Here is a 12,492-nt window from a genome sequence, read left to right on the forward strand (position 1 = left end):
ACAGTTTGTGTTATTATAATTTTGTGCTTTAATAATATCATAAATGTAAATTTTGGACTGATATATAGTGCATGTATATAGTTTATATAGGCATATATTATTTAACAAAAGAACAATTTTGTTTGACTAGGATGAGCTGTGATCTATTCTGTTCTGGCCTATTCTAGTCTATCCACTTTTAATTTAAAAATTATATTTGAGGGGCATCTGGGTGGCTCAGTTGGTAAAGTATCTGACTCTGATTTAGCTCAGGTCATGATCTCAGGATTGTGATGAGATTGAGCCCTGCATTGAGATCTACACTGGGCATGGAGCCTCTTAAGATTTTTTTTTCTCTCCTCTCTCTACTCCACCCCTCTAAAAAAAATGCTCTTTGAAACACAGTTAAATAATTGATTTTGTTATTCACAGATGAGTTAAGCCCTAGAGTTTGAAAACTACCGTGTGACAGTCCCAGCTTACTTTGTAGAAGAAAATTGGTGATATTATGGGAAAGAAAAATTTCAATAAACTATGAAAATTATTTTGGTAGTTATTAGGAAAATTCATAAATATTCTGGTTTCCCTCTCTTTTAGAGAATCATTAAAACTGTATTAGTATTAGTAGATAGGTAAGGTCATGAATCTTAGTTTGATTAAAAAACATGAGATGTGAAAAAAATATGAGAGGTGACGTATTTCACTTCTAGAGAGGAGCACCAAGAAACTAAAATTTTGTCACTTTACCCTTTATTGCATGGTGAGTCTCCATGTTCTCTATGACATAGCTCTGTCAGCTTTGGTCTCAGAGTGAGAAGACATGGTCACAGCATCAGTTGGCTTGCATAGGACATGTAATGTGAGTAGAAAATAAACATATCCTATCCTGACTGATAAATAAATTAAAGGCTATGTTGTGTTAGTGTAAAAAAACCCAAGGTCACTGAATTTTGCTTGATATTCAAGTAGAGATCACCAAATAAATTATCAATTTTAAAATAATGGACATAATAGTAGTGGTACATGTAATCAGGCAGAAATTTGGAAGACAGATCATCTACCTAATAGACTTGTAGAACTAGGGCAAAGAGCTGGAAGTTAGAATGTTTGTAGGTTTTATTCCTTCCTGTTGCTTCATTTGCTGTTAATCATTTTGGAAGCAGGAATAAAAGGGAAGAGAGAGAACACATAAATTCAGAAAATGCAACCGTGCAAGAGGCAACTGCTTTTCAATTCCAAAGGGAAATGGTAAGGCTGCGTAAATCTTTAGCTAAACAGCAGTCTAATTGTGCCTTCAAACATAAATCAAAGCAAAGATGTGGTTGTCAAAGCCATTGAGAAATCTCAGAATAAAACCAAAGGAGGATGTGCCTCCTATGATAGTTAATTTTATGTGCCAAACTGACTGGGCCATGGGGTGCCCAGATATTTGATCGAATGTTATTCTGGATGTTGTTGCAAGGGCGTTTTTGAATGAGATTAACATTTTAAATTAGAGATAGAGTAAAGTAGGTTGCTTTCCTTAATGCAGATGGTCCTTTTCCAATCAGTTTAAGTCTGAATAGAACAAAAAGGCTGACCATGCCTTTAGTAAGAAAGAGTTGTTCCTATCTCTCTGCCTCTGAACTGGGACATTAGTGTTTTTTCTGCCTTCAGACTTGAACAGAAACATCAGCTTTTTGGGGGCTGGAAGTTGCATGCCTTCCCATGAGAATCATACCATTGGTTCTTCTGGTTCTGACCTCCAGACTTGAGCAGAAATTGAACCATTGTCTCTACTGGGCCTCCAGCTTGCATACTGCCAACCTACCCTGCAGATCATTCTATTAATTCTATTTCTCTGGAAAATCCTAACTAATACACCACCGATCATTTCCATAGGAAAAAATTCTAGGAAAACAAACTAAAGATTTTCTTCTAATGCTTGACAGGTTCAAGATACAAGCAATTTATATGAGGGATCTTCTACCTGGCACAATGGAAGAAGACAAAGAACTAAATTTCAATTAGAAATTAGTCTGTTGTTTCAGCTAGTCATGTAATCCCATCCGTTTCCAGGAGCTGGTGATATTCTGACAGTGGGGAGACGTAAAAAATAATTGTGAAGAAAATACTTGCTATGGGTCCTTACGAAGATTTGGGTAATCAGAGAGTCTGTTATTTACTACTTTATACAGAAGTAGTGCTATTAATAATTTCATAATTCCACGTTTAAGAAATATCCTGCATTAATACATAGTGCATGAGTATTCTCCAATTTAGCAGATGATCTATGTAAAAGATAGGGATGCTACATTGAATTGCTGGAAATCAAATCTTCTTCATTATTTATAACCTTAAAGATACTTAATTTCTCTTTATGTATTTGATATAACAGATCTGTAAAAGTAGGAAATTAGGTTAATTATTGATGTTTCTTGCTGCTGTTTTATGTATAGTTTTTAAAAATGTTTTATTTCTGTGTGGTATTCCATATGCAAATACATCATTATTTATCTATCTCCTGTTCATGAACTTTTTGAGATGACTTCCAAATTTTTATTAATTTATATATATATATATTAAAATATGGAATGTATATAAAATTTTATTATACTTACTAGAGTAATGGAGGATTGATTCTGCATCACATACTATGCTATACTATTGCATATTATAAGAGTTACAGTATTATATCAAAATGGAAAATAAAGGAAGGCTATTCAGAAGGTTTTAGGGTCTGAGCTGGTTGATTTTATTTTATTTATTTATTTTTTGAGCTGGTTGATTTTAAATCAGATTTTGCAAGATGAGAATCTGAAAGAGATTATACAAAGTTTATGTCATACTAGCATAGGTGACAGTGAAGTAAGGGCCTTGAAAATAATCTTGATGAGCAAAACTCATCAGGGGACATCTAGGTGTGTTGACTTTTTAATCCCTGCCCTGCCAAAATAGCACAATATGTTGATAAAAGTACAGTTTGTTAAACTGACAGTAGTAAAGCGGGATATCAAACTGACTGTCTTAATAGGGTATTGACATGGAAAATTAGGGTAGCATGTTTTAGTTTAGATTTTAGGCTAGGTGATTTTGATATGGGTTTTGAAAAGCTGAGAAATGATTATAATTGAATAGAGTCGATAATATCATAGCTTTGGGTTGGTGAATACAGCATAGAGAGGACCATGAAGTAAGTCCTGACTAGCAAACTGTTGCTTCTGATAATTAAGCTGTATAGTGGATCGATGTGAGTTCACTGTGTCCTCTAAAAAGTTATATTGAAGTTCTAACATCCAGTACCTGTCAGTGTGACCTTATCAGGAAATATAGTCTTTTCCAGTACAATTAGTTAAGATGAGGTCGTACTGGGTAAAGGTAGGCCCTGATCCAGTGGCCTTAATCCAGTATCCCTGTAAAAAGAGAAAACACAGACACAGACACACAGGGAGAATATCATGTGACAAACAAATGCAGAAATTGGGGTTCTTAAAATCAGCATCTTCATACCAGGGAGTACCATGAATTTCTAATAATCACCAGACAAATAAAGACTCAAGAAAGGAACTTCTGCTATGACCTTCAGGGGACAGCAGATTTTGTACTTCTGATCCCCCAAACTTTGAAACCATGAATTTCTATTTTAAGTCCACCAATTTGTGGCAATTTGTTATGGCAACCCTAAGATATTAACAAATGAATTCAGTCTTATTGTCTGGGAAAACCTATGTCTTAGAGCAAGCAGCTAATTTAATTTTTCTTGTTTCCCAAACTGTTTAACATAAGGATGGGGAAGTATGTCAATTCCCAGTGTGGTGTCACATAGGAGAGAATTAATTATGCTAGTTTCAATTCTCAGTTACTTCACTTTTTTATCACCACTAAAATGTAATTTACTGATTGATAGTGTAGTATATTTATAAATCAAACACATAAAGGCATGTTTACAACATATATTAGTGTGTGTATATATACATATATACATATTACATACAATGTATATGTTAGCTAGATAGATCTATTTAGATATATTAATTGAGCATTCAAAAATAAAAAAAAATCTACTTCAAATATCCATATTAGGAAAATAATTTTTGACTAATTTATCTAAAGAAATCTATTTTATTTACATAAAGAATAAATTAAACACATAACTTTAGATGATATCACTAGAAAGAAATATAATCTTTAATGTACAATCCTTATTGTAATGTATAATCCTTAATGTATCTTCCGAAACAATTAGACAAAAGTGGTATACACTATTTGACAAATATTGTACCTTGGGCATTCAATTACAATAACAACCAAGCACTCAGATATAAACCTGGACCAGGGTTTGGCACATCACCAAAAATCAGCTACTGAGAACCTGGAAATCTCCAAAGAAAAGGTCAACTTTCAACATTCTCTCTGATAAGGCTCCTTTCAGGTAGATTCATGGAAAGACTAACACAAATAGTAAATAATATAAATTCCAATGAAACACACAAGAAAAACAAAATAAGCTATGCTGTAGATGGAAGGAATGTTAATTTATGCTCCAGTGTTCCAAAAAAGAAATGCATAGATGACAAATCACTAATTTTCTCACTAATTGGAAGATCACTGGAGTAGGGAAAATGAATTGGTGCATGTACTTAGGAGGGGCAATCTCATCCTAGATTTGAAGTATGTTATTCTAGTTTCTAAATTAATGACCATCCGTGTAGCACAGGGATTTATTGTTTCTTCCCTCTGTCTCTCTCTGTCTCTGTCTCTCTCTGTCTCTGTCTCTCTCTCTCTCCTCATTATATGAAGATTCACTTACTAAGCAAATGTGAGCATGTTTCTGAAGCTTAAAAAAGGAGGAGCTGCAAGTGGGGAAATTTTAGATTTAGAGAAAAGGTAGGAGGGAGGGATGGTGATAGTATGTGATAGTGTTGATTCCACTAATTTTGGTGCTTGAGAATAAGTGAAGCTTGTTGTGGTAGCCAAGGCTAGAATAAGGTTCAGATAAAACCAAAATACATTAGAGGTTTTCAAATGACCCATTAATTGACCCAAATGTCTGTCTTGGCTCTTCTGACCTCCCCAACCTGATCCATTTTTCCTTAATTCTTTTTTACTGTTCACTGTGTCTTAAAGGCTGACCCACATGACTTTATCAACTGGATATTTTGTCTTCTGATTTATGTTGATGTTGGCCAATGGGGAACCCTGGCAAGAAATCAGAAGGGAAGAGTGTGAATTTGTTCCATTTTTTCTTCATTTTATTTCCTGTGTTACCATTCAGAGCTGAATATATTAATATCACTATCATAGAAGATCTTCCCACATACTCCCCTCTCAAGTTCATTAACCATTCCTTTTCTGATTCTTCAGACCTTAGATAAAAGGATGATAATAGGTTGGTGCTGTCACTTACCTAGAACATTGTGCTGTTTCAGTTCTTCTACATTCTATCCACATGTCTGTAAATAGTCCCTTGGTTAATTTCTTTCTTCAAATTTATTTTCGGGATCCCTGGGTGGCGCAGTGGTTTGGCGCCTGCCTTTGGCCCAGGGCGCGATCCTGGAGACCCGGGATCGAATCCCACATCGGGCTCCCGGTGCATGGAGCCTGCTTCTCCCTCTGCCTGTGTCTCTGCCTCTCTCTCTCTCTCTCTCTGTGACTATCATAAATAAAATAAAAAAAAAAAAAGTACAAATTTATTTTCTTCCCAACTTTTTGAGGAATAATTGATGAATATAATTTTAAATATTTGAAGTATATAAGTGATGACAGGATATCCATATATATTGTGTAATAAGTATCATTGTGAGAATACTCAAGATCTACTCAGAAACATTCAAGTATACAATATCGTATCATTGACTATAGGCACCATTCTGTACGTTAGATCCTCTGAACTTAATCTTTTTAACCATCTGCTTCTTGCTGGACCTTGACTAGCATAGAGTCTGGAGCTACTTAGTTATAATTCTGCAAAAACTTTGGAGTTTTCATTCAAAGGAATAATAAAGAAAGTGAAAGGGAAAAATTGTTCAAGATGATTGGGCTCTGTAGGAAAACTCAAGAAAGCTTGAAACTACCATGAAACATTTTTTGCTGTAATTTTTATTTGTACTATAATTAGTAGCATCCCGAAAGTAAAGATATCCCTGAAGTGAACATTTTGTTTAGAAAGAGAACATTATCTTTTGTTTCCAAGGATCCTAGTTTAGTTGGCTGAAAGCCTACTTATAAATATTCATTTTACTTTCTAACCTACCTTTCTCTTCTTACCATCTACATTTTCATCCACTGTTTTATTCATTCTGCAGGCATTTCTAGACCCTCCATGAGATCCACACACATTTACTCTCTCCTTACTTAGAACAAGAATCACTGCAAAGCTGTGTGGTTGCCATTGCTTAACGTGACCATATTTTGATACCTGGAGAATTTTGATGCTGAGAGCTGACAAAGACTTGATTATTTTAGTGATATATAGATAGATGATAGATAGATAGATAGATAGATAGATAGATAGATAGATAGATATAGATATAGATATAGATAGATATAGATAGATATATTGTTATATAGATTATAGATATAGATATAGATAGATAGAGATAGAGATAGAGATAGAGATAGAGATGATATATAGATATATATATATATATGCCAAAGGAAACAGTAAGGAAACACAATAAATAGATCTAAATAATTGATGGCAAATTCTCCTTTGCATGAATTGGCCAGCATTCTTTGGATAATGAGTTTCAAACAGGACTATTTAGATCATAAAGCTATGAAATTTCAGAACTAAAGATGCATGAACAATTACTATGTCAGATACATAAAGAAAAATTAAGTGTGTTTTCCAAGATCTCATAGATAATTAATGAAGATATGATAAACAGCCATTTGATACCCCTTCTCCACTCTTTGCATAGATCATTTTGTGCATTCCTTAAATAATTATGTGACTATAGATACTTACATGAGACATTTCTCACTTCCATAACACAGCTTTCTTTAGTCATTACTTCAATTGTGAAAGAAGGCTTACCAGGCCTAAATCCTCTAAATTAAAGACAGATTAAAGTATCAGTGGAATAAATATTCTGGAAGTTTAAGCAATCTTTTATTTTTTTTCTCTCTCTTTTTTTTTTTTTTTTTTTGAGAATGTAACAACTAAAATATTGGTCAGCAGAAAAATATTCTTTTTTTTTTTTTAGAAAAATATTCATTAAAAAATTTTACTTGTCCATTTTTCATTTACTTATTAAAAATATGTCAAATAGTTATTATGTACCTGGTATAGGTTTAGATGCTGTTGACATACATTGAAGAGGGAAATTTAAAGATAAGATAATTTCAGATAGTGTTAAGTGAATTGAAGAAAATAAAATATTACTGAGCCTCAGCAAAACCGAAGTCAAGGAATGATAGCTTCATCAGGTAAAGCATCTCTTTTTACATGACAACTGAGCAGAGACATAATTACTGAGATCATCAGTAATCAGAAGATTAAAATAACCAGAACAAAGATTCTGTAGTGAATAAAAATAAAAGTATAACAGGTGCAAGAACAAAAACTTGATGTAGCCTGAAAACTGCAGTAGAGACAGTGTAGGTAGGCAGAATTGAGGAAAATAGATCATTTATTCAGGCTGAGTTAAGGTGTAGGAATGTTATCCTAAGAAAAGAGGGTAAATGTTTGGAGTTTTTTGTTTTGTTACTTTTTTTAAGAATCTGGGTTGAAGAATACATGATATAAGAGCTAAGAAGATTGTTCTCTTGCTCTAATCTTGAAATTAAAAAAAAAATCTTTCAGACAATAGAAGAGGTAACTATTCTCAAATAATTTAAATATCCTGATATATCCAAATGGCTGAGAAACTTCTAAAAAGCTGAACAGTTGTATTAGTCATCAGGAGGATGAAAATTCTGGTCAATGTGGCATGACCTATATTAAGAAACATGGAATCTGAGATTGTAAATTGGTACAATCAGTACACAAATCTACCAGTAGTCATTAAAACTGCACATTTTTATAAACCACATCTTTGTAAAAATGCTATTCCTAGGTTACCATCAACAGAAATAAGCATCTATATACACCAGTGGACATATTCAACAATGTTCAAAACAGCTCCATCCTTAACTAGCCTGTACCAAGAAACTGTGTCAATGCCCATCAACAGAAAGTAAGATGCCTAGATCATTCTGTAGTCAACACAAAGAAAATTAATGTACTAGAAGTGTACTCGGCACTTCTTTTGGATGGCTCTCCCAAACATATAGTTGAGGGAAAGAAGTTAGATGCAAAATTACACTGTTGTTTACATTTGTGTAAAGTTCAAACAAAGACAAAATTAACTTATGCTGATAGACATGAGGTGGCCTTTTGGTTGTGACAAATTGACTATTTCTGAGATTCTGGTATATTCTATTTCTTGATATGGAAAGAGGCTATATTGCTATATACATCCCAAAATAAACACCAATTTCTACACCTACAATTTGTAATTTTCTTACTTCAATAAAATGATGGGAAAAAAGAGATCAGTATTATTAGCATAGATTCTATGTGGTGAAAGACTGTATGTGCTGAGAGTGGAAGAAGACATTTTTGTAATTGCTGGAATAATAATAATGGCTTGCCCTAGATGTGGGGGTTGTGTAGGTGGTTGGGGTAGGGTAACTGGATTCATACATCTTGGAAGCGACAGCTATATTATGTTAGGCTAAGTATAATCATTTGTAAAACAGATGTTATTTCTAGATATGTACAAAAGAAGTCTCAAGAATAAAATAAAAGATATATAGATAGAATTTAAGTTAAGAAAATGTCAATTATGATCAATAAAGAAAACATATCTGAATTTTATGGGAAAATATTCTTCTATTCCTACAATTATTGTATTTCAGGGAAAGTATTCTCCTATTCCTACAATTATTGTATTTCAAGTATTTTTTATTACTTTTAAGGCTTCAGAAAAAAACAAACACTGCAATTCATAACTCAGTACATACAATTTCTTAAATTGCTTTATTTACCTAATAACCACTATTTTTCCTATTTGAATATTATAATTCTAAATACTCTTTCCCCTCTTCAATATGACATTTAAACTTTTCTTAGCATCTCCTCTACGAATTGTCCTCCAAAAAGGGCAAGTTAATATAGCTCCAGAGTTTCCACTTTGGGAACAAAGGAGAAAGGAACAATAGTTTAGGTAATAATCTAGTTGCTAGATTTATACTGCAAAACACTGGGAAGCATCCTGTTGGAGCAATGCCTAAAAAATTGTCATGGGATGTTAGCAAAGAGAAACCCAGCAGTTGTCCTTTTTCTTCTCTCTGTTCTCTGCCCTCCTCTACCTCACGACCAGCAGCCCTAAGCAGATAACTTGATAGTATGTCTGTATTAGTTTTCTATTGCTGCAGTAAAAAATTACCATAAACTTTGTGGCTTTAAAAACACAAATTTATTAATTCAAAGTTTCTGAGAGCAAGATGTCTGAAGTTATTAACTCAAAGTTTCTGTAGGTGTGATTTAGCTGGTCGTTTGGGCTACCATTTGAGGTTCAATTGGAGAGAAATCTGCTTCCAGGCTTACACGATTTTGGGCAGCATTTGGTCTCTTGAGGCTTTAGAAATAAAAGCTTTATTTCTTTGTGACCATGAGCTACAGTCTGCTCTTGTTTACTTGCCATGAGGGACCCTCCAACAAAGGCTGTTTGTTCCAGGAAGAAAGCAAGGAATTGAGAAACTCCAGCAAAATAGGCACTTTAACCTTATGTAAATGAATCACATAATCAGAGATGTCCTTTCACCTTTACAAATTCTTTTGGTTAGAAGTGAGTCACAGATGTTACCAATATTCAAATAGTAGGGATCACACAAGGGCTTGAACACAAGGCGTTTTGGATTATTGGGGCCACTCTAAGAGATTGTCTATCCCAGTCCACTCTCTAGCTGCCAGTGACTCCCATCTGTTCCATACCTAAAATAATTTTACCAACTTTCTCCCAAATGCCAGCAAGAGTTTTAGTCCAATATAGCATCTTCTCAAAATCTAGAGCTCATCATTGAGATTGGAGGTAAGTTAAAAAAAAAAAAAAAAAAAAAAAAAAAAAAGCCTGCTTCTTTTCAATAGAATTTAGGGTGTTTGGCTATCTTTCTAGTTTGTACTCTCCTTGTCCCTTCCATTCCAAACAGCTAATGTTTTTGCTGAAATAATTTTCTCAAGAACTTTGTGGGTCTCTCATGGAACTAACTCAGGTTCTTTTTTTTCTTTTTCTTTTTTTTTTTTTCTTTTTTTTCACAAAATCCATTTTATGAGGTCATTTAGAAATAGTCTATTTTGAGCTTTGGCTGAGCTGGCTGAGGGACATGACTCTTGTTTCCTAAAGATATCATGGTTTGATTGAGAGATTCTATGAGTCACACCCTTAATATCTTAAAAAGAAAACTTTCAATCTCACTTTTCAACCTTTCTGATGATTTAGAAATAGTTTACACTATCACACTCTTTTTTCTATAGACATTGCTTTCTTGACAGTGCTAAGATGTCATTTCTAAATTTTACCATCTTTTCCCATTGGAAGAGTGAGAATGTCCCAAATCCTTTCATCCTGGTTGTTATTGTACTTAACACATCTTGCTGCAATTTATCTCACTTTTCTTGAATTTTGCTATAAGTAGGAAAAAGAAATCAGGCAACATCTTTTCTACTCTGCTTGGGCATCTCCTTAGCTAGGTCACCAAATTCATTAGCACATTTTCTACTTTCCACTTTATTATAGGCAATAAAGTTGCTAAGTTTCACAACTATGTAATGAGGATCCTCATTCTTTCTAATTCCAAGAGCATGTTCTTTATTTACTTGTTAGCTCTTACTGGCAGCATGCTCCAAGTTGAGATGTGTACAGAGAGTAAGTTTTGTCTATCAAAGTCTTCAAAATTCTTCTAGCCTACATCTACTGCCAATTAAAAAGCCATTCCCATATTTTGAGGTATTTGTTATGGCAGTATCCCATACTTAGATATCTGGTTTTCCTATGCAAACCTGCAATAAAAATGTTAGCTAGGGATAGTTTCTCATCTGGAGGCTCAAATGAGTAGAAATTTACTTACAAACTTGCATTGTTGTGTATACTATTACTTGTTGGTTGTCTTCTTGGGGCCACCCTTAGCTTCTAGAGGCCACCATCAGGTTCTTGCCATATAAGCTTATAACATGCCTATTCTCTTCATGTAAAGCTGCATAGAAATGGGAGACTTCATCAAAATAAATGCTATAATTATATAACGTAACTACATAATCAAATATATATAGTTATATATGTCCTGTCACTTTAAACATATTCTATTGATTATAAGCAAATGATAGGTTGAATAAACACTCAAAGAAAGGAGATCATGTACATATGTGAATACCAAGAGGTAGGGATTATGGAGCTCATCCTAACAGTGATATCTGCCCCGAGATCCATCCTCAAAATATCTTTTGAACGTGGGTCTTGATATTTGCTAGGGGTTGAACATTTTATATATGTTATTTACTTAAGTTCTAGCAATGGTGTCTAATTAGATGAATACTGTTATTCTGATTTTGCATGTGAGAAAATGGAGGTGATTAATTTGCTAATGGTAACATAAGGAGTAGTGATCATTTCTGATTTTGCATGTGGTAGGATTTTTTGCAAGAATAATTTCCTCCCATCTCTTCATTCTGTCCTGCCTTTGCATTTTCCAAATAACCTACTTACCTTCTCATCTAAGAGAATGCACAGTCATCAATACATTCTGATTCTTAGGACTATGTTAAGAATTAGCTCTTGAAAATAAGAATGTGATGCTCAAAGCCCTCCTATTGCTTTCATCTGTCAAATAGCTTCATTTCATTGATAAAATAATAAAATTCAGAAACAGCAGGCAAGCAAGATTTCTTTTGAGATAAATAGAACCTAGCAAAACAGCTGGTCCCAAAGATCAGGTCTTTGGCAGATGCTCTCTCTATGCTTCCATTGATGGCAATCACTTAGGCTTTCTGAAGACTCCATTACTATAAATAAATATTACTTAGGTTTCTTCTATATGCTGTATTCTATCCTGGTTTTAGTCTTGGCTATTCATATTTTGAATATTGAAAAATTATATTTAAATATGAATATTCATAAATATTTAACCTGCGACTCATAAATAATCACAAAATATGTTATCAAACAGATGCTCTAAAGAAGACCATAGTATGTCAGTCTTTCATTTATTAAAAAAAAATATACCAACTGTTACAATTAAAAGTCAGTGGTTTACAATTAAAAGTGTGTCTATGGCTTAAAAAGTTTGATCTGCACCATTTTGTATTAGCTATGTCCTATGCTTCCTCTCTATACCCTCATAGTGTAGCATATGCTTGAGAAAAACAAGTACTCAAAACGAACTAGCTTCTGATTGAAGAAAAAAAAAAACTGCTCTATAATGAATCACACAGAATTATACAAATGACTCTGAAGGACAAAAATGAAGAAAGCATAATTATACCCATATTTT

At 33.6% G+C, this 12,492-nt stretch overlaps 2 long non-coding RNA genes across 5 annotated transcripts in view; one reads left to right on the forward strand and one right to left on the reverse strand.

Moving 5' to 3' along the window:
• Window positions 1-792: 792 nt before the first annotated feature.
• Window positions 793-12,492, forward strand: part of LOC112661890 (uncharacterized) — a 38,681-nt gene continuing 26,981 nt past the window's right edge. For 3 of the 4 annotated variants that reach the window (XR_003138072.3, XR_007407649.1, XR_007407648.1), the window contains exon 1: window positions 1,902-2,120. This is a non-coding gene — a long non-coding RNA (uncharacterized LOC112661890). Of the gene's footprint in view, window positions 839-1,901; window positions 2,121-12,492 lie in introns of those variants that run through there. The other variant, XR_004811059.2, reaches the window with a different exon arrangement.
• Window positions 9,400-12,492, reverse strand: part of LOC112661889 (uncharacterized) — an 81,116-nt gene continuing 78,023 nt past the window's right edge. Inside the window, exons 3-4 of the long non-coding RNA XR_003138069.3 lie at window positions 11,074-11,199; window positions 9,400-9,670 (exon numbers count right to left, since the gene is read on the reverse strand). This is a non-coding gene — a long non-coding RNA (uncharacterized LOC112661889). The remainder of the gene's footprint in view (window positions 9,671-11,073; window positions 11,200-12,492) is intronic.

Source organism: Canis lupus, chromosome 31 (genome assembly GCF_003254725.2).
Source record: "Canis lupus dingo isolate Sandy chromosome 31, ASM325472v2, whole genome shotgun sequence".
Classification (NCBI taxonomy): domain Eukaryota; kingdom Metazoa; phylum Chordata; class Mammalia; order Carnivora; family Canidae; genus Canis; species Canis lupus.